Source organism: Heterocephalus glaber, unplaced genomic scaffold, assembly GCF_053883595.1.
Source record: "Heterocephalus glaber isolate CG9 unplaced genomic scaffold, H.glaber_assembly_v1.0 deba00001613, whole genome shotgun sequence".
Lineage (NCBI taxonomy): Eukaryota > Metazoa > Chordata > Mammalia > Rodentia > Bathyergidae > Heterocephalus > Heterocephalus glaber.
This window is the reverse complement of record NW_028258384.1, coordinates 240701-263578: the sequence shown is the minus strand read 5'-3', so window position 1 is coordinate 263578 and position 22878 is coordinate 240701.

The following is a 22878-nucleotide window of genomic DNA, read 5'->3' as shown; positions in this document are numbered from 1 at the left end:
TGTCTACTGCCTGCCATGAAATCCTTTGTGATGCCCCTCTGCCATGCTTCCCTGCCTTAGAGCCAGCCAACTATGGACTGAAGCCTCTACAAAGTGTAAGCTGAAGTAACTTTTCCTCTTTTAACTTTGGGTGTTGGGTATTTTGTCTCAGTAATGAAAAAAGTAACTAAGACGTGTACATGATAAAAAAGAATTAATACCGATTCTCCTTACACTCTTCCAATAAAAGGAATGCTCCCAAACTCATTTTATGAGGCCACAATTATCCAGATTTCAAAGCCAGAAATAACAGCACAAGAAAATTACAGGATAATATCATTGACAAGTAAGGCTCAACACATGAGAATCAGTCAACATGGGACACTATAACAGAATAAAAGACAAAATTCCATCTTTTGACTGGTCATCTCAATGGATGTAGAAAAAGTGACAAAATTCAGCATTCTTTCATGATAAAAACTTTCAACAAAATAGTTTTTGGAGGAACATACATCACTATAACAAAGACCACACAGAATAACCCAGACCTAACATCACAATGTGAAGAAATTTAGATTTTTAATATGAGAAAATGGAAACAAAGTCTTGTAAATAGGGAGGGATGGAGGGGTTGAAGGGAAGGCAGGGAAATGGGGAAAAATAAGAATCAAGATATATTATGTAAAGGTACAAATCTCCAATGAGGAATGTCATTATATTGTATACCTAAAATGTACCAAAATAAAATTAATTAAAAAATAAATAATAATCAGTTTCATTTGTTTTAGTTTCATTTCAGTTCAGTTCAGCAATAATTAATTACTTGAAAAATAAATTTAGAAAATAACCCTATTTATATTAGTAGCAATATAAAAAACATATTTTGGAATTAATAAGGAAAGCTTAAGAGACAGAAATACATGGAAAGACTTTCTATGCTTATCAATCAGAACAATGAATATGTTTAAGTGTCCATACTATGCAAAGTGATCTACACATCCACTGTAATCCCCGTCAAAACCCCACTGTCATGTGAACAGAAACAGAAAAACTCCTCAAATTTGTATGGAACCCAAAGAACATAAATAGCTCAAACAATGTAAAGGATAAAAAAAGCTGGAAGCATCACACTTCATGACATCAAATTATATAACAAAGCTATAGTAATAAAATAAAAATGTGTTGCAAGCATAAAAACAGACATATAGACGAATGGAATGGGATAGAGAATCCACAAATGAAGCCATGCATTTTTGGTCAACTCTTGTTTGACAAGGTTGTCAAGGCCATACTGAAAAAAGTATAGTCTTTTAAAAATTATTCATTAATTTTATTGGTACATTTTAGGTATACGATATGATGACATTCATCATTGGGAATGTGTACCTTTACATATCTTGGTTCTTATTTTTTCTCCATTCCCCTGCCCTCCCTTCAACCCCTTTACTCCCTCATTTACAAAGACTTTGTTTCCATTTTTTCCTTTTCTCATATTTATTCCTTTCCCTTTTTTCCTTTCCCCTACCCTTCTCACTTCCCCTTCCCCTTTGGACTTTTTCTTCCTATTTCACATTATCTATTATACATTTCGATCCTTATTTATACTTTCAGGGTGCTGAGAAAACTGGATATTCCTGTGCAAAAGAATAAAAGAGGACCTTTATCACATAACATACACAATAATAAAATCATTAAGGACTTAAGACCCCAAAATGTAGAATTTCTAAAATGAAACATAGGAGAAAACCTTCTTGAAATTGGTCTTAGCAGTAATATATTTTGGTCATGACACCAAAAGCACAGGCAACAAAAGCGAAAATAAGAGTGGACTATATCAGACTACAGAAAAGGAAACAATAAAAAAAATGAATGTGTGACTGTTCAGATAGGAAAAAATATTTGTGTATTATATATCTCATGAAAAGTTAATATCCAAGATATATAAGTAACTTGTACAGTTCATTAACAAAACTACAAATAATATTATTTGAAAATGGGCAAACAGCCTAAATAGACACTTATCAAAATAATGAAGTATTACATGTCTTACAGGTATATACAAAAGATGCTTATCATCTCCAATCATTTGGGAAAAGTAAGTGAAACCTACAATGAAATGCCATTGTACACATATTATTATGGCAATTATCAAAAGAAAATAATAAGTTTTGCAAGGATGTATAGGAAAGGGAAATCCTGAACACTGCTAGGGTGAATGTAAAATGGTGCAATACTATGAAAAACAGTATGGAAGCTCCTCCAAAAATTTTTTAAAAAGTATTATATGATCCAGCAATCCCACCTCTGGTTATATATCCAAAGAATGGAAGTCAGAATCTCAAAAAGATAATTAAATTTCTATATTCAGTAAAGCATTATTTACATTAGCCAAGATATGGTGGAATATTTTAGAATTAAAATGTCCTCTAAAAGTCTCAAGTGTTCAGAGGTGAGGCTTTTGGAATTTGATTGGATCATGGAGGTGCTATATTCATTTGTGGATTCATTTATTGGTGAGTTTAGAGCTGAATGTGCTGTCGAGAGGTGGGGCCTCATTGGAAGAGGTGAGTCACTTGAGGTGTGACTTAAAAGGATGTATTCTTATCTTTAGCTCCTCCCTTCTCTCTGTCCTTCCCAGTTTCCAAGGGGTGAGCTGCTTTCCTCTTCCATGCCCTCTACAATGCTGTTTATGCTATGGAGTCATCCAACCATGAACTGGCTTTGAAAATATGAGACAAAATAAATCTCTTATCCTTTAAGTTTCAGATGTTGGGTATTTTGTCTAAATGATGGAAAAGTGACAAAAATGTATGTAAACAACCCAAGTTGTTGGAGGAATGGCTAGAAACACACACACATATCCACAAACAATGGAATCATATTGAACTTTTAAAATGAGGAAATCCTGTCATTTGTGACATTGAGGATGGGCCTGTAAGATATTATGCTAGTCAAAATAAGCAAGGCACAGAAAGAGAAGTACTCTATGATCTCAATTATGTAGAATCCAAAACAGTCAATTTCATAGATGTAAAGAGTAGGATAGTGGTTGCTGACACTTAGAGTAGAGGTAAATGGAGTGATGTTGGTCAAAAGGTACAAAATTTCAGTTGCTCAATATGAATAATGTTTGGAGATCTAGTGTACAACATGGTGACAATGCTTAACAGTACTCCATTGTATATTTAAATCTTCTTAATACAAACACAATGGTAGTTATGAGAAGTTAATGGAAAATGATAATTAACCAAGATTGTAGTGATCACTTTACAATGTATACATATATCCAAATAATGAGTTCTAACCACTAAATATATACTGTTTTATTTGTCAATAGTTTCTCAATAAAGCTATAGAAAGAACTGTGAAACCACATCTCAGTAATAAATAACTGCCGCTGAGGATTTAGCTCAATGGTGCTGCCACCAGCTTCACAAGCGCAAGGCCCAGAGTTCAATCCCTGGTACCAAAAAAAAAAAAAAAAAAAAAAAGCAGTAATAAATAACTGCCAACTAGAACACAATGGCCATTTACAGTTCCTTTTGTCTATAGCCTTATACTTTTGGGTAAAAACCTAATTTCTCAAAGTCATTTTGTTCAGGTCAATTTAAGAAAATGTGTACACATTAATATGCACTCTATAATATAAAGTATTATGAATGTTTCAGAAGTATCATACATTCAACATCACAGAACCATACAGAATAATTAATTCACTCTAAACTTCTTATATTTTGTGCCTTTGGAGCCAACCACTCTCTTCTCCTCCAACTACAGAGAAACCACTACATTATTTTCCATTCCTCTAGTTTTTATTTCCTAGAAAATCATAATCTATGAAGTGAAGGAATATGAGACCTTTGAGTGGGCCTGTGTTTTTTATTTTCTGAAATGCAGAAGTGATTTATATGTTGATATATGAATCCATAGGTTATTCTTTTTATCAAAAAATAATATTACATTGTGTGGATATACTACAGTATAGTTGTCAATTCATGTGTTGAAGGACATCTTGGCTGCTTCTAACTTTAAGTCATGATGAATAAAGCTGCTTAGAAATATATATATATATATATATATGCAGTGCATGTAAATATGTGTGATTTTTCATGTGTACATGTTTTCAAACCACTGAAGTAGTTACCTAGAAGTATGGTTGGTGGTTCAAATGTTAAGTATATGTTTGACTCTATTTAAAAACTGCCACATTGTCTTCAAAGTTGTCTGTACCATTTTTCCTTCTCACTAGCAATCAATGAGAGTTCCTGCTGCTGTGAATAGTTGAAATACTTTTCTTATTTTTTGTGATTTTTATAAATGTATAGTGGTACATGACTGTGATTTTTCATCTGGCTTTATTTAAAAGGAGATCATAGTGAACACTATTTTATGGATTCATATTCCCTTGTATATCTTCTTTGGTAAATATTCATATTTTTGTCCATTTTCAAATGAAGTTGTTTGTTTATTTCTTGTTGAGTTTTTACAGTTCTTTACATATGCCTTTAGAGTTTTTACTACTATATATTGGTGACACAAAATGAATCTATTCATTGTGGGATATGTGTGTGTGTATATATATATATATATATATATATATTCATATGTTATCCTCTTTACTTCCTCTTTCCCTATGATCTTTCACATTTCCCCAATCCACAGACCCCTTTCCAGTATCCATAAAGTCTATTCTTTATTTCCTATCAGATTTATTTTGGCTTTAAATTATTCATATTTTGAGTTTCTCATATAAAAGAAGCCATGCAATATTTAACATTCTATGTCTAATTTATTTTACTTAGCATTATGACACAAAGTGCATCTATTTTCTCCTCAGTGACTCAACTTTATCCTTCATTATGGCTGAGTAATACTCCATTGTATATATATACACCACATTTTCTTTATCCATTCATCTCCTCATGGACATATAGGCCACCTCCATAGTTTAGCTATTATGAATTGTGATGCTATGAACATGGGTATGTATGTATCCCTGCAATATGATCTCTTTAACTCTTTAGAAAGATGCCCAGAAGTGGTATAGCTTGGTCAAATGGAATTCCTATTTTTAGTTTGGTTTTTTTTTTGGTTTTTGGGGGTTTTTTTTGGTACCAGGGATCGAACTTGGGTCCTTGCGCTTGCGAGGCAGGCGGCAGAACCACTGAGCTAAATCCTCGGCCCTCTATTTTTAGTTTTTTGAGGAATCTCCATACTGATTTCCACATTGGCTTCCTACTTTACCTTCTTACCAAGAATGTAGAAAGGTTTCTTTCCCCCCACAACTTCACCAGCATTTGTGTGTTTGTGTGGTGTGTGTGTGTTTCCTTGATGATAGCCATTCTTTCTAGAGTAAGATGAATATCAGTGTTGTTTTGATTTTTGTTTCTCTAATGACCAAAGATACTGAACATTTTTATGTACCTATTTACCATTTGTACTTCTTTTGAGAAATGTATATTCCTTTTACTTTCTCATTGTAGTGGGTCTTATATTGGAGGTCTAATTTTTAAATTTCTTTATATATTTTAGATGTTAGTCTTCTGTTTGAAAAGTAGCTGGCAGAAATTTATTCCATTCTGTAGCTTGTCTCTTCACTCTGTTAGTTGTTTCTTTTGCTGTCCAGAAGTCTTTTAATTTGATATAATCCCATTTGTTAATTGTTGGCTTTACTTCTTGTGCAACAAGAGTTCTGTTAAGAAAGTCCTTGCCTATGCCTATGTCTTCAAGAGTTTTACCAATTTTATCTTCCAGCACATTCAGTGTTTGTTTTTATATCTAGGTCTTTCACCTGTTTTAATTTGATTGTAGTACAGGATGAGGAACATGAGCCCAAGCTCATTCTTCAGCATGTGAATGATGAATTTTCCCAGAGTCATTTGCTAAAGATGCTATCTTTTCTTCAATGTGTGATTTTGGCCACTTTGTCAAATAACAGATGGCTGCATGTGCCTGGAATTTTTTTGCATTCTCAGTTCTATTCCATTGTTCCATATGCCAGCTTCTGTGTTAATATCACACTGTTTTTAATCACTGTAGCTTTTTAATACAACTTGAAATCCAAGATTATGATGTATCCTGGTTTGCTGTTATTGCCCAGGATTGCTTTTGCTGTTCTGGGTCTCTTCTGGTTCTGTATAAACTTTATAATTTTTTTTCTAGTTATACAAGGAATAATGTTTATATTTTGATTAGGATCACCTGAAATCTATTTGTCATTTTTGGTAGTATGGCCATTTTGACAATACTGATTCTGCTTGCCCAGAAACAGGGGATGTCTTTCCATTTTATGATACTGCTTCAAACACTTTTTCGTAGTACAACAGTTTTTGTTATGGAGGTCTTTTACATCCCTGGTTAGGGTAATTTAGGTATTTAAACTTTTTAAATTAAGTTTATTGGTACAATTTAGATATATAAAGTGATCACATTCATCATAGGGAATTTATACCTGTAAATATCTTGATTCTTCTTTTTCCTCATTCCCTTCTCCTCCCTTCAACCTCTCTTCCCCTTCCTATTTACAAAAGCTTTGTTTCCACTTTAACCTGTATTTAAATTTTTTGAAGCTATTGTGGATGAGATTGTTTTCCAGATTTTTTTCTCAGTGAATTCATTGTTGTTCTTCAGGAATGCAATTGACTTTCAAGCATTGACTTTATATCCTGCTACATTGCTGAATTTAGTTACTAATTTTACAAGTCAGTTCATGGAGTTTTTTGAGTCTTTTGTGTAAAAGGATCATATCATCTGCAAATAAGCATAGCTAGATTTCTTACTTTCCTATTTGAATTCCTTTTATTTTTTTCTCTTCCCTGACTGCTCTGATTAAAGTTTCAAGTACTATATTGAAGAGGAGTGATGACAGTGTGCACTCTTGTCTTGTTCTTGCTTTTAGCAGAAACGCTTTGTTTTCCTCATTTAGTGTTGCCAGTGGATTTGTCAGTGAATTTGCTTTTTGGCAGTTTGAAATAATGTCCTTCTATACCTATTTTCACCAGTGAAAGAATAAGAATATTGTTATTGGACGTTGAATGTTGTCAAAGGCTTTTTCTGCATCTCTGGTGATGATCTTGTGGTTTTAAATCCTTGTTCCTCTTTATTTGATGAATTATGATTTCAATTTATGTATGCTGAACCATTCTTGCATCACTGGGATGAAGTCAACTTGGTCATGCTGTATGAAGGTTTTAATGTGTGTTGCACATTAATGTGTGTTGCATTCTCTTTGCCAGTATGTTACTGAGGATCCTCATATCTATGTTCATTAAGGAGATTGGCATGTAGTTTTCTTTCTTTTTTTTGTCAAGACCTTGTCCAGTTTTGGTATCAGGGTAGTGCTAGCATCCAGGAATGAGTTTGTACTGTTCTCTCCCTTTGAATTTCATGAAAGAGTTTGGCATTAGATCTTCCCTGGTATATACATTTTTTTCATTTAAATAATGCAGCACTAAACATAATGGTGGTTGGTTAGGTGACCTCTGCCAACTCAAAATTAAGAGTGATGTTTTCAAAATATTGAAATATGTCAGCCTTTTGGTAAAACTGAAGTTATCCACAATGCATGGTTTACAAAAACTTAAAGGTAAAATGTATTGTGGTTCTTTGGTTTATTTTTCAATGCTTATTTATCCATAACATGATGTTGAAATTGGTTACATCCACTCTGGACAGACTCAGGCTTCAGGCTGCACTAACTGTTCACAATACTAACAACATATGTAGAGCTCCTTACATTCATTAGCTCAAATGGAGAGTCCCAAACACTATCTCAGTGATCTCATAATTATGGAAGTGCCTACTGACTTTTCTTAAGATACAATATGGAAATTTTGTATTATCTTAAGATACAATATGTGAAAGTATATTTTATTTATGTTTTTTAAAAACTAGAAGCAATGACATTTTTATAGAAACAGTCCATAGTAAACCTGGAGTGCTTTATCTAGCAGAACTTAGGTTAAAGCAAGTTTTCAGAGTAATAATTGATTTTGCATTACTATGTAATATAATAGAACATATTTTTAATGGAACTCGACTGAGGAATAGATTCTGCATAGAAATTTTTATCATCAATACAAACATCACCTGTTTTTTAGAAGAAATATTAAAGATAGCTCGATGAATATGCCAAACTTACTAGATCTGTATTTTGGCTTAATACCAAAATCTTTAAATTTAAATGTAATTCCCATTTAGCAATAACATTCTCATCTCTGAATTATCTATTACTTGTATTATGAGTGCCAAGAAAACACTACATTATCTAGGATATAGCCCTTATTATGCCTTTTAAAAAGTGCATGTGTGAAATGTTGGTTTTGATGTAAACTTCATAATTTAAAATTTAACACTTAAATTAAGTTATCATTTTAGATATCACCTAAATATAATATATTGATCCAATATAAAAAGTTAATGATAGAAATGAATATTCACAGTTCACCTTTTCAGGCTTGTTTTAAGTGTTTCACATTTATGCCTTTAGCTTTACAGATGAATTCAAATATAAACAATTCTACTACATCATTATATAAATTCCCTAGTATATTTCTGATGGAATTCAACCAATTCTTCAGGTTCTTGGTTTTTCATAGTTGGTAAAATTTTTATTACTATCTCTATTTCATTTCCTGTTTTGGTCTATTCAGAGTATTCATATCATCTTGGAACAATTTTGGAAATTTGTAATATCTAAGAATTTCTTTTTTGAGGGCAGTTTGAAACAGAGTCTCACTGTGTAGTTCAGACTGACCTTGAACTCACTATGTAGCCCAGGCTGGCCTTGAACTTGCAATGATTCTCCTGTCTCAGCCTCCCAAGTGCTAGGAATTTCTTTATTCTAGAATCTCCAATTTCCTGCTATATAATTTTAAAACTTGTTTCTTATAATCCTGTGCATTTCTATGGTATCCATTGTGATTTCATTTCTAATTGCATTGATAGGGGTGCTTTTCTTTCCTTCTTTTGGTAACTTTGGTTAATAGCTTAGCAATCTTGTTTCTCTTTTCAGAGTGCTAACTCTTTGATACATTGAGCATTATTTTTTTAGTCACGATTTCATTAATTTATGCTCCAATTTTTATGATTTCTTTCCTTATGCAACTTTTAGAATTGGATTTTTCTTGTCTAAGACATGGAAATACATTATTAGGTTATTTATTTGGGATTACTCTATGCTTTGCATATGTTCATAGCTACAATCTTTCTTCTTAGGGGTGCTTTCATTATGTCCTATAGGTTTTGGTATGTTGTGCTTCCATTGTCATTTGATTCTAGTAACTTTTTAATTTTTTCCCTGATATATTCTGTGATCCATTGATTATTCAAAATGTATTATTTAATCTTCATATGTTTGCATAGTTTCTGTGTCTTTTTTGCTATTGATTTCTAGTCTCATTCAGCATGATCCAATTGTACATTGGGGATTTTTGCATTCGTTTTATTTATTTATTTAAGCATGCTTTATGGCCTAAGATATGGTCTGTTTTTGAAAAAGTTCTATGTGTTGCTGCGGAAGATGTAGATGAAACATTCTGTAGATATATATCTGTGTTTGAGAAAGTGGGATATTGAAGTCCCTCACTCTGATTGCATTCATGCCTATCTTTTTTTATGTTCAGTAGCTTTAGTTTTATAATATTGGTAAGAGTACAAACAATTTATTTGCTGAAATTATAGCAGAAAAAAATCCAAATTCAGTGGAAGAAGTTAATATTCATGTACAAGATGCACATAAGAATCCCAAATAACCATGCTGAGAAAGGAACCTCTCCAAAGGACATTATAATCAAAATCCCACAAAGTCAACAAGAGAGAATGCTAAGAGCTGCTAAAGAAAAGACCAAGTAGTCTATAAATGCAATTCTATCAGAATAGGAGCCAATTTCTCAGCAGAAACCTTAGAGGACAGGAGAGCCAGGAACAAAGATTTACAAACCCTAAAAGAACGTGTACATCAAATCAAACTTCTATATCCTGTAAAATTAGCTTTCAAAATTGATGAATAAAAACTTTTCATGACATAGAAACACATGAATACAAAATCAGCATAGCAGAAAATATATAAGGAAATCATAGGCAGAGAAGGGGAGGCCACCAGCACCAAAGATCCCAAAGAACATTATACATCTAACTGGGAGAGTAGTTTTAAAAAGGAAAAAATAAAGGAGTCAGTACTGGCAAAATAATATATTGGGAGGATTCAGTAAATATACCTTACAATAACAACTGCCAATGTCAATGGTTTTTATTCAAATCAAAAGACAGGGGCTAGCACATTGGATAAAAAATTTCAACCACGTATTACATACAGAAGACACACTTCATAGAATGCAAGAAAACAGAAGTAATTTGATACTTAATGCACCCAGACCCAAAAAGGAATCAGGAGTAGATATCTTATTTTAAATTATATGCAGCCAGATAGGGGTAGCCCCTTGAGGGAGTCAGTGCAGAAGATGAGAACATATCAAAAACCAGCGGGAGGCACATTTGAAGAAGATTAATGTCACAATGGTCAGATTTACATACTTCCCTAAGGAAGCTTGAGATTATTGGTATCACCCTTTAGAGACTTCCCATGTAAATAAACCATTATCTCATTAGGGGTTGGCCATCTTCTCCCACCCACTAAGAGTAAGATGGCTAAAACTAAGACTAAAGACAAGACTGAGCCTATAGATTATTGACCAAGGTTACCGATGTCATCCATATGGCCTTGCTACCATTGGATCAATAATTAGTTAATTAAATTAGTTAATGTATAATTGTATTGGTTGATTATAATTTTATCCATGTTGTACTCACCCCTCATGACTTTGCTCTATAAAACTTTCTCAGAAAAGTGAGCTCATTGGCAACCCATTCAGGACCCCTCTTGTCTCTCGGGAGCTATTCTTATTCCCCATTCCTATTCTCCAATGAATTTTCCTACTTTGAACCACCATTTTTCCTTAGAATTCATTTTTCAACTTTGAGGAACATGAAGTTGGTGTATCTAACATCTAGCAGGGTAGGAGTTACATATATTTCCCCTATATCACTTCCTTGCACACCAAGTCACTGTTATCTACTACTAACTTTGTAGTCTCTGAGTTTGGGAGCTTCTCTTCTCATTCCTGAGGCCCCTATGGCCATACTCCCTAAAATGTGGCAACCATCAAAGCTGAGGCATATGCCTGATCATGTTGTAACATGGGGAAAGTGAAGAGAATGCTGAGTTCTGTGCTAGAAGGAGGCAGAGAAGGGTCCCAAGCAGTCTGTTGGACTGAATGCCAGGACTATCAGATTCAGGGACATCAGAAACCACACACAACCAGCCTGGCTTCTCACCACAGAAGGCACTGTAGAAAGTTTTTTTTTTTTAGTTAGCTTATGAGTAATTCAACTAGATAGCAGAAGAGCCTGAGTTAGAGTTGGGTGGCCAGCTATGGTACAAGCTCAGCAGGACAAGTTTATTTCAGAACAAACCTGAGAAGTGTAGGACTGCATAACTCTGTAATCATAAAACTCCCCTAGCCCCAACTGTGATTGAATGTGAGTAAATAGATAAAGATGTTTCTTAGTTCCAGGACACTAGATAAGATCGTATCAGCCATAATTATCCAACTCTTTGTTCCGGACACCACTGTCTATAGAACAATCTACAAAGCATCTGCTGACTATCAGTACACCTCAGGCTAATTAACATACAAATATAAGACCACTAAACCTTTGTAAATTCCGGCCTGTTAACTCCCCTGCAAGCCCCTATAAAAAGAGCCTCGGACTTGCCTCTCCAAGCTACTTTGCTTTGGGAGTGCCTTCGCCTCTCCAAGCTACTTTGCTTTGGGAGTGCCATCTGGCCAGACTAAGGTCTGTTTCACTTTCCAACTTGTCCGGTGTGTTCCTTCCCGGGTGTTCTTCACTGCAGTCAGCTCCTTGGAGCATTTGGTAAGGCCCTTGGCCTTACATTCTGGAGGCACCGCTGGGATCCCTGGGTGTGCTTCACTATAGTCAGCTCCTCAGAGCAGCGGTAACTCTTTTACAAGATATAAGGTCTTTTATAGGGCTATTAGCATAAAGGGAACTGTGAAAGGAAAAGGTCAAAATGGAACTTTGTCAAGGCCACACCTCCTTGGGAGGCACCAGAGAGAGGTTCATTTAGTCTATATAGTCTTTGGTGCCATGAATAAGTTAATTCCCCAATAAAGAACAGGACATGGAACCAATCATCAGTAAAAGGGCAGCATCAAAGCAGGAGAGCTAGAGCCCTGGAGCTCAAGAGCTCAAGAGCTGCTTGTCTTTATTCCTTCAGTAAAGACAGCTACTGAACAGCTACAGTGCTCTTTAGTTCACAGCAGTTATATCGGTTATCACCTTATTGGGACACGTTGAGACAAAACACCTGGGTGACCTTGCAGGGCCATATGGCAGATGCATGGTTGAGTATGTTAAGTTGTAGGAGGCTGCTGTGTGATGTGTCAAAGCCTGGGTGTCTGAAGACATCAGAGGGAACTTGGGGACACAACTCCGTCATTTAGTGCATGTGCACAATACAGTTGTTATAATAATAATGAATCAGTATGGACAACCACGTATGTACCACATGGCTATGCAAGGTCATGTGGCTGTTTTGTCTTACTGTATTTCAGAAAAGCTGATAAAAACATATAGCTCTTGAGCTCTAGAGCTGCAGCTCCAATTAATGCTCTGATGCTCCCCTAATACTGGAAATAAAAGTTGGTTCCTGCTTTTTTGTGATATCTACTCCATGTGTGTTCTTTTCTCTGGGAACCTTGCCTGACCGGGCCACCCTTCAGTCTACTGGCCCCTACAATTGATATAGTCAAACTCAGGATGGTCAGGTGACTGTCCCCAACATGTCATCTGCATAAGCAGTGCCAGAGAGTGAGGAGGAACCCGAAGGAGTTATTGGAATGTACCCCACTCACCTCACTCTGGCTGCCAATAGCAACTTTCTTGGCAGCTTGGAAATTTCTTGAGACCTGGGAGACAGTCGGGCTGAACCCCAAAATGTTTTACAGGCCTTGGAAATGCTGGAGACACAAATTCCTCTACCCCACAGTAAACCAGTGGGGAGAATGTCTCAGTTGTTTTTTTAGCCTCTTCTGACATGTGAGACAGGAGGGAGAAGACCTTGTTCAGCAGGTAAACCAATTGCAGAGAACCAAAGAGAGCTTGGAGCAACTTGTAGCACCCATGGAAGCCAAGCTGAAGAAAGTAGGGAGTGCTACCTCCTTTTTTTTAAAATTTTTTTTTTTTTAGTTTTTTGAGACACGGTCTCACAGTGTAGTTCAGGCTGCCCTTGAACTCACAGCAATCCTCTTGCCTCAGGCTTCTGAGTGCTGAGATTACATGCACGTGCCACCATGCCTGCCTCTTGAAGCATAAGTCCCATGTACCAGGACAGTCTCCTGGTGTTCCAGGCATGAGTATGACCTGCTGTCCAGGAAAGGGTGGAAATAGAAGAGCCCTTGACCCAAGACTGGGGACCAGGGAGTCTACCTAGGTCTACCCACCGCACAACATGTACAACCTACACAGCTATGGAGCTGGGAGAACTAGCAAAACAATTAAAGCAAATGGTGGGTGAGACAGTGCCTAAATGGCTGCTATGACTCTGGGATGAGCAAGACCAACTCGCAGGGACAGAAGGTTGGTCTCTTGAAGGTAAGCCAATGCCAAATCTGGGCAGATCTGATAGCATCTGGCTTAGACCCAGAGAAGCTGGATAGGCAGGCCTTAGACATGTTGCTGTCTTTGTGGAAGCAGTTGCACCCTGACCAGCAATACTGGGCCATGTGCCCAAAGATAAAGGCACCCTGCGTGGTTTGGCCAAACCCAGGTTACTTGATGGAGCAAGTCACAGAATAGACAAACTACCTGGACTTGGTAGGTGTGCTGTGTGAAATGGATACATGGCAGATGATATTTGCTGCTCTGCCTCTGGCTGTCAAGTGGCTGTGTGTCTGGGCCGCTGCTGTCCAAGCTGCATGTGCCACTGGCAGCAGCAGCAAAAGATGCCAGCCAAGGAACTGGAGCCTGAGCTGTGAGTTGTCGAGGGCTGGTGGGAGGGCTGCCTGGGTGTGGGCAGTGATGGCTACAGGGTGCTCCCCAACACCATCATCCATTCCAAGGACTCACTGGCAATGGGTTCCAGATTCCTGTGGGCACCTGCAGTTGTGCAGGAGTGGTGGCAGTATGTGGAGCCGTGTTGCACTGAATCGTGGTGCTCTGTGGTAGTGATCGAGCTGCTCTAGTGGCCAGTGCCCCGGCCCCCTCACTAGGCTGCTTCCTCATCAACTGCAAATGCATGGCCGCAGTGTCTACAAGTTCACTCCACACCGAAGTTACTGAAGCTATTGGAAGCTGAGCAGGGCAGCCTGGGAACTGGCAGCCCAGTCCCAGCCACAGCCACCACAGGGGCCTCACCAGAGCTGGTCCAGGATGACCCTCCACTTAACAAGGTTGGATGGGATGTAGTTTTACACCTACCAGCAGACAAAATGGTTTTGGATGGCTGCAAAAGCTCAGATGTCTACACCATCATCCAGTATGAGTGGACATTGCTACAAGGTGACTTGTCTGTGCAGAAGCCAGACGGGACTTGGTAAATAACTGTAGACTACTAGAAACTGAAGAAAATGACTCCTTCATTGTATGGAGGGCAGACATGGAGGGCAGCTGTTGCCAGAAGGCTATGTGCATAGCCTAACTCTGTGTTATTGCCTGGTGGACTAAGATTTGGCCGTCTGGACCAAGCCATTCTTTGTGTTGCTGTTAATGATCTTATGGTAACCTCTGATTGAAAGACAAGGTTCAGAACTGGCTTGTCTGTCCAATTATGTTAACCTCTGCTTGCCTTACAGATCTGAAAACCACTGTATACGGTCTTAAAAAGCTTTGTTGGCCTAGGGATGGGCCAATAGCAGACAAGGTAAAAGCTTTGCTGGCCTGGCCTGGAAATAGGCAATGGGGATTCAGGTCCCTGGCTTATCTGTCAAATTCTTGGGTTTTATCTGGTCAGGTAAGACAAAAATAATCCCCAATGCAATAATTGATAAGATCCAGGCATACCCCAGACCAACAACTGTACACTGGTTACAAGCGTACATGGGCTTGCTAGGTTTCTGCCAGACATTTATTCCACATCTAGCCATCTTGTTGTGCCCTCTATTTCAGATGACTAAAAAAGGTGCATCATGAGACTGGACTGATGCAGCAGAAGCTGCTTTCTAGGACTCAAAGAGGGCAGTTGCTCAAGTACAGGCCCTTTGAGTTGTTGATTCTACCCTGCCTTTTACCCTAACTATAAATGTGGATGAGGTTAGGTTTGGCAGAGGTTTGTAGCAAAAGCAGGGGTATTGGAAGAACCCTATTGGATTTTGTTCATAGTTGTGGAAAGGAGCTGAAAGTAAGTATTCCCTGACTGAGAAGCAGTTGGCAGCAGTATAGGCTGCTCTGCATGCCTGTGAAGGAATTACGGTGCAGCAGACTGTGGAAATGCAAACTAAGTACCCAATAGAGGGCTGGGTATACACATGGATGTCCCATTCCAGGAGTGGAGTGGCCCAGGCCCACACTCTGGCACAATGGGGAACATATCTACAGCAAAGAGCCTCCTTTTTTTTGGTACCGGGGATCGAACTCTGGTCCTTCCACTTGCGAGGCAGGTGGCGGAACCACTGAGCTAAATCCCCGGCCCCAGAGAGCCTCCTTTTTGATCAGCCCGCTAGTGGCCAAACTGGCAGCAGTTCTGGGACCCATGACATACATGGCCCAAGAAACTGTGCAGGATGATAAGTTACTGGTCATGACTCCTAATTCCTACATGGAAGGGAGAGATCCCCAGCTGAGGCCTGACATACTGATGGCTCTAGTCATGGCACAGCCCCACAATGGATGGTGGTTGCTGTCCTGTCCAGGACAGAGACACTCTGGTTTGAAGTTTGGACAGGCAAGTCAAACCAATGGGCAGAATTGCCCGCAGTGTGGTTATTTGTCATGCATGATGACGAATCTTTGCATGTTTGTACAGACAGTTGGGCTGTATCCTGAGGGCTGACCCTCTGGTTACCAACCTGGGCAGCCCAAGATTGGCAGATAGAGCATTGACCCCGATAGGGCGCTGAGTTATGGTGAGACTTATTGGAGCATGGCCAGACTATAACACATGTAGTGTACCATGTGACAGAACACAGGCCTCTCCTCTCACCAGGGAATGATTTAGCAGACTCCTTGACAAGGGTAGCAGCCTTGAGGCCCACGCTTAGCAGTGGTGCTTTGGCTCCATAAGAAATTGGGGCATGTAGGGCCCCATACCATGCAAGCTGTAGCACAGTGATGGCATTTGAATATGACTCCCAAAGAAGCAGGAGTAGTAGTGAAAGCATGCTCTCAATGTGCTCAGCTGGCTCCTCGGAGGAGAAGGGGGCCCATGCAATTGGGTGAAATTCTGTAGGCATCCCATCCCCAGCAGCAATGACAAGTAGACTATATCGGGCCCCTGCCTCTCTCACAGGGACATAAATATGCTCTAACTGCTGTGGATACTGCCTTGGGTATAGGGTTTGCATATCCCATGCCCTCTGCTGACCACGCCTATACCATTAAGGCATTACAATGATTGACTGCAGCATATGGGATGTCACTAGGAGTAGAGTCTGACTGGGGTAGCCACTTTACAGAAGCTCAAGTGCGACAGTGGGCCAGAGACAATTACCTGACACCTTCATGTGCCCTACGGGCCACAAGCTGCTGCTAAGATTGACAGATACAATGGGCTCTTGAAAATCTGGCCTATTTGGCTCCAAGGTTTATTACACGGGTGTGGGCCTTACCACAGGCTGTTCAGTTGCTCAGTGAGCAGCCCCAGCATACAGGTGGCATTGGATCACCTTCTGAAAACACAGCCAACTCCTCTGCACATTCTACTGGCAGAGCAAGGTCCTAAGGTGGTAAAAGGGGCTTTGATCCTACCCACACTAGAGCCTATGCAGTCAGGGACCTGGTACCAATAGACTTGGGAGCAGCTCACAGACCTCCTGCTGGGGAATTGGGTGTTCCTCTTGGAGCCCTGAGGGGAGGGACTGCGCTATGCCATAGAGGTGCAGCCCTGGATTTCAACATGGCCCCCGAAGACCTTGGCATGCCCCCCATGCCAGAGCCACCATCCTAAAAGGAAGTGACATTGTGGCTGCTTCACCTATTCCCCTAGGGGCGATAGCCCTGGCTCCAACCCCCTTGCCTCCAGTGGCAATGGGGACACAAGTCTGGTATTCTAAACCAGGAGGTAAAATGATCCTGGCTACTATCTTATCGCAGGATGAACACATGACCTGCAGCCTCCCCGAAGGGCAAGACCTCCCCATGATAGTTTCTCTTTGTACCCTGTCCTTCTGAGCAGGATGAGCCAAGCCAACAGCATTGTCTCCTGGGCACACATATTTGCTCATGCGCACCAGCAATCACACTGTTGGGTATGCACTGAACTCCCAACAGATGTGGCCAAAGGCCTTCCATGGAGAATTGCACCAGCATCTCTGCAAAACTGGACGGACTGGTGACAGCAGAACTGAATTGGATCTGCCTGGGATCATCAGCAATTCCAGGCTGTTGAGGCACTGATCCAGAAGAGCATAACCACCTCATAAGGACTGGGACCTACGGTGCATACTGGTTAGAGGTGAATGATGGGGAATCAAGTAATATTGTAGAATGTTGCCCCACTATGTATTGAACAGGTCAATGTGTTTGTGGGAAACCACACCATGGGATGGATACCCCTACACTTGTGTAACAACACCTTATGGGTGAATGACATAAATTCTGGGTAGGATATCCATAAGCTCATAGGTACAGTGCCCACTGATTGGCCCTTGGCAGATGCCTCTTGTGTCTGTGGCACTACACGTTGGCTGTACCTCCCCATGCACTGGACAAGACACTGCACCTGGGGGTTTCCCTATATTAAGGGCACTATCAGGCCCACTCTGACAGACACACTCCACAATTGGGACATTGTATATAACAGATGGCAACATATTAAACAGGTGGCCTAGTGCTTTTATCCTATGGCAATACTGGTGCCAGGGACAGGGACGGTAGACCTAAACCTCCAAATTGAAGCTCTAGCTCAACACATGGTGCAGGCCCTAACTATCACACACCAGTCTCTGATGTTGCTCATGGATGAAACATCCCAGATGAGAAAGGTGGTGTTACCGAACCATATGGCTCTGAATTTGTTTACTACAGCACAGGGAAGCAATTGTGTCCTCCTACATGCAGAATGCTGTGTTTTTATTCTTCACCACCAGGAGCAAGTACAAGAGGCCTTAAAAGAGATGGGCACTGAGATGTCCACCATCTAGGCCTTACAACAAGACCCCCTGACTAAATGGTGGGAATTTCTGGGATCCACCTGGCACTGGGTAACTCTCAGTGGTGCTACTATAGCAATAAGTTTGGTGGTTATGTGTTGTTCACTGTATTGCTTTTGGGGGCTCTGGGCACAAGGGGCAGACTTGTGTGCCATTTGCAAGAAGCAGCAGCTCCCCTGATCTTTGAAAGGATGGGATGTAGAAGGCAGCTGTGAGATGTGTCAAAGCCCAGGTGTTTGAGGACATCAGAGGTAACTTGAGGACACAGCTCTGTCATTTAGCCCAGGTGCACATCAGAGTTGTTATAATAATAATGAATCAGCATGGGCAACCACGCATGTACCACACAGCTATGCAAAGTCATGCAGCTGTTTTGCCTTACTGTGTCTCAGAAAAGCTGATAAAAACATATAGCTCTTGAGCTCTGGAGCTGCAGCTCCAACTCATGCTCTGATTCTGCCCTGGTGCTGGAAATAAAAGTTGGTTCCTGCTTTTTTTGTGATATCTACTCCATGGGTGTTCTTTTCTCCAGGAACCTTGCCTGACCGGGACTCCCTTCAGCCCACTGGCCCTGACATAAGTCATTCTTATATAACTGTTACCCATTATGTGCATGCAGCTGATAGTGGAGTCATGTCTTTAAGTGTCCTCAAGAGTCCCTACATTTCCCAGGATTTGAGTGTAATTAGAAGTGGTACCCCACAGACTTTTGAGGGAGAGAGTTCAGTGAAAAGAAGTTATGGCTACTTTCCAAGGACAAAGCTTGAGAAAGTACAGGGAGTGGTAGTTGCTTGTCAAGAGCAGGGTTGAATAATGGTGGGGGTTATGGAATGTAGTGGTGCTTATTGGGCCATATTAATCCATGAATATACATCTTCAATAAGAGTAAAAGCATAGTGGGGTGGAAGAATTTTAAAATGGCCTCTAGTCAACCTAGGATAAAGATGGTTAGATTCTCCCAGTTAGTTTATGATTAAGGCAGCTAGCTATTGGAAGGGCCTGAGGAAGTTGGGTGACCAGCCATAATAATAAAATTTAAAATAAGAATTGATAGTGAAGTAGGACTTTGAACAAAGAATGAACTTTCTCAGGCAGTATGGGATGAAGCCCACACCATACTAAAGGGAGTTGCAGTTACTCTTTACTAAGCTCCTGAGTTTTGAGGAACTTAAAATATATTGAACTTCCTCAGGGAGTAGGGAATGCAGCCTATTTATTTTTTTGTTTGTTTGTTTTATTTTTTCCAGTACCAAGGATTGAACTCAGGACCTTGCACTTGCAAGGCAGGCATGGTGCCACTGAGCTAAATCCCCAGCCCTTGAAGCCTATTTCATACTAAAGGGAGGTGTACCCACACCCTACTAAGTTCCTGAGTTCTAAGAAATTTAAAATGCAAAATAACCAGGTTTTCTTCTCTAAAATTACAGTTTCTTTTAAATCCTATATGTTGAATAAATGAGTTAGAGTGTTTGAGTTTCAATTGGTCATTTTAAATCCACAGAGCCATCTGTCACAGTGAGATAAGGCATGCCTTAGACTGGCTGGGAAGAGTGGTATGGTGGGATTCTAGAATCTACCCAGCACCATCTCTCAGGACCCCATATGTAGAAGTTCTCATGGATTACCACAGGTGTGGATGGCATAAAAGGACACAGATACCACGAAGAGATGACTACAAGGTTTTCCTCACCATAGCCTGCCCTGTGTTCCTCAGCATGTACTTTTGTGTTATTTTGGTTTTTAATTTTTCCTTCTTTTTTTTTTTTTTTTTTGTACTGGGGATCAAACTCGGGTCCTTGCACTTGCACAGCAGGTGGCAAAACCACTGAGCCAAATCCCCGGCCCAAATTTTTCCTTCTTTTGTTCTGTCCAAATTCACTTTGCAGAGCCAATTTTTCCCTTAACCTTCACTTTTACATTTTGAAATAAACTTTGTCACCATTTTTGCTTGTCTTGTTCAATTCACTGTTTGAAAAGAGAACTGAACATATTCTTCCTATAAGAAATAATGGAAAACCAAATAATTTGTTCTGAGACCCCAAAATCACACTTAAATATTCATTTTTTCAGAACTTTAATAAATTTTGTAATGATTTCTTTCTTTAACTTTATCATGGTTAATTTTCCTCTTAGTTTTACTGCTTGTATCACTAGTATCACTAATTTTCTTTGGAGCAAATAAAGTTAAAAAAAACCTCGCAATGGTGAATGTTTTAAGACACTAACCCATGCACTACATGTTGTCTGGGTAAGAATCGCACTTAGACTGAAAAGTCATCCCTTGGTGTCCGCGGTGAGACATGACACATGACTCACTCTCAGCCCATACAAGTTTCTTCAAGTCAGATTTTCTGTTCAACTATAGAGCAAAGTTATGAACACTGAGGAAATTTTTTTTCATACTCTGCTTTTCTAGTAGCAGAAAGTTTTATCTTGGAGCCATTTGACAACTGAGATAGCACTGTATCTCTGATTTGAGAAGTCATGCAGCCACCCACCTGGGCTCCTTCCTTCTGTTTATTTCCAAAAAAACTCTCTTAACCTCTTCCTTTGGTTTGTGACTTCATTTCCTTTATGTTATGAAGCTAGTACAAACCGGATATTGGGGGCTGAGAAATTCACTCCCTTCCAACCAGTTGAGTTGCAGCACCACCCTACATCCAACTCTCCTTAATCACTCCCCTCTATTCACTTGAGCTCAAAAGCCACCTTAAGAGGATTCCATAACCCAAGACAATAGCACATACAGTGTCTCCTTTTTCCCCACTCGTTCTTGATCACAAGAGCCTGATCTATCTGCACGGCATGTGGTGTGCCTTTTTGTCATCTGGGTGCCATTTCTCTGTTTGTTACCTTCAATAAACATAGCTGCTTTTCCCTCACTATCAAATGTATGCTTTGCAAGTCTTTCCCATACACAAGTACTTGAAATCCATCAGTCAGATCCACCACATAGTAACATTTGGTGAGAGGCCATCTGGTAGACGGGCAGGCATCAGCAGCCCAAAGATCTCACCAGACATCAGAGGTATCAGCAGCCCACAGGCCTCACCAGACATCAGCCAGGAGCCAGTAGTCAGCAACCAGCAGCCAGGAAAAACCCAGCCATAAAGGAAGGTAACTGCTTGCTCAGGGAGAGCATCTCTTTTCCTCTTTTCACAAGTGCTCTTAGGTACACACTTGTCAGGATGCATGGGACAGATTCCTGGGGTGAACAGCTGATTTGGTCACCATTTGGAAGTGACCAGATTGTGGAGCAAAAGGCTTCAGTATTTTCAGGGAGTAGAAAGCCCTTGTGGATCAGTTATAGTCGTATTTTAGTGATGGCCCTCACAGCATGTGGACCTGCTCTTAGCACCTGTGGTTCCACAGACCCATATGGAGATTAGCTTGAGCCAAAGGCAGCCAGCTGGGGAACTGGATTTGGGGTGGTTTAGCCTGGACATATTTTTCCAGGTGTCTTCCTTGAAGTTCCTCAGAAGACCAGAGAATATTCCACCTAAAGTTATTGCTTGCTTTGTGGAGTGCAGTAAACATGCCCTGCACAATGTTAACTTGCTTAGGCACTTGCTTAGTGCCAAAGGTGTTTAAAGGGAGGGATTTGTATCATAAAGTCACACTGAACAAGTGCTCTTTATGGGTTACTTTCATTTTCCCTCTGCTATGAAGAATATACACGCACACACACACGCACACACTCAAGCTTCTACAGGAGGATTCAAATTATTTAGCTTTTTGGTGTTGAGCAATGCAGGGAGAAAAAGAGTTGAAAACTACAGTGTTTTCCAACATAGAAAAAGGAAGAAAAACAGAAATTCATGCATTTTAAGTTTCCACATTCTGGGGTTACTTCTCTAATACTAGTTCTTTCTCCCCATTCTATTCAGTTTTGCTATTATTGTAACTGTGGTTTCAAGTTTACATCTTTCTGTAAAAGAATGTGTGAGCTGTGCTTATTGACTGAATTTTCCTTGTATCTGACTTTTATTTAGAGGTTTTATCACCAGACACATATACTTTATGGCATGATCTAGTGAGATGAGTATTTTTCTGGAGTAACATTTTATTCCTCTTCTTAAACTGCCAGATAGTGGGATATCATCTATAGAAGTGCTTATTTCCCAGCCAAAGGCCAAGAACCACATCTGCAGAAAATTGTCAGGGTTTTTCTATTGAGTAAAATGTTTGCCGCCCCTTCCTAGAGAGTATGTTAGGTGCTTTTATACTTGACTAAGGGGCATCCAGTCAGTGAGGCATCCCAATTCTGGGCTCTTTGACCAGAAGATGAGTTGTGTTTATAGGAGAAGATCCAATGGGCTCAAAGGAAGTAGCACTGGTGCTCACTTAAGGCTGGAGACATCCAGCCTCAAGGGATTCAGCTCTATTAGGGAATGCCTGATGTGAGAGTTGGACAGGATCCCACAGAGGCAGCCTTGTAATATTCCCACTTTGGGGGATTGACCCAGGGACAGGCCTGTGTAGAATGTCTCCAAGGGCAGCCCTGTAATGTACT